Source organism: Saimiri boliviensis, chromosome 14 (assembly GCF_048565385.1).
Source record: "Saimiri boliviensis isolate mSaiBol1 chromosome 14, mSaiBol1.pri, whole genome shotgun sequence".
Taxonomy (NCBI): domain Eukaryota; kingdom Metazoa; phylum Chordata; class Mammalia; order Primates; family Cebidae; genus Saimiri; species Saimiri boliviensis.
Window position 1 is genome coordinate 12,397,082 of NC_133462.1, and position 359 is coordinate 12,397,440.

Sequence of the window (359 nt, forward strand, 5' to 3'; positions counted from 1 at the left end):
GTGGGCGTCTCGCTATCTTGCTCAGGCTGGTCTCGGACACGTGGGTTCAATTAACACTAAAACAATCTTGGCCGGCGCAGGAGTAGCAAATTCTAACGAATGAGATCGATGCTCTCTGCGCTCTTTCTTTCACGTTCTGTCTTTGATTGGCCCTCGACGATCCTCAGTGACGCCTCCCGCACCGCCTCTCCCGAGAGTCCGCTGCCCTCTCTTTTTCGTGCGCAAGCGCAGCATCCGATTGGTTCTGTCCCAGCGGATTGACGGCCAAAATCGGCCAATGGCGTTGTAACGTATGCGGAGCGGGTTCTCGAAGATGCCCGCGACCCGGCCTCTCGTTGAATATTCATGAGGGAGGCGGG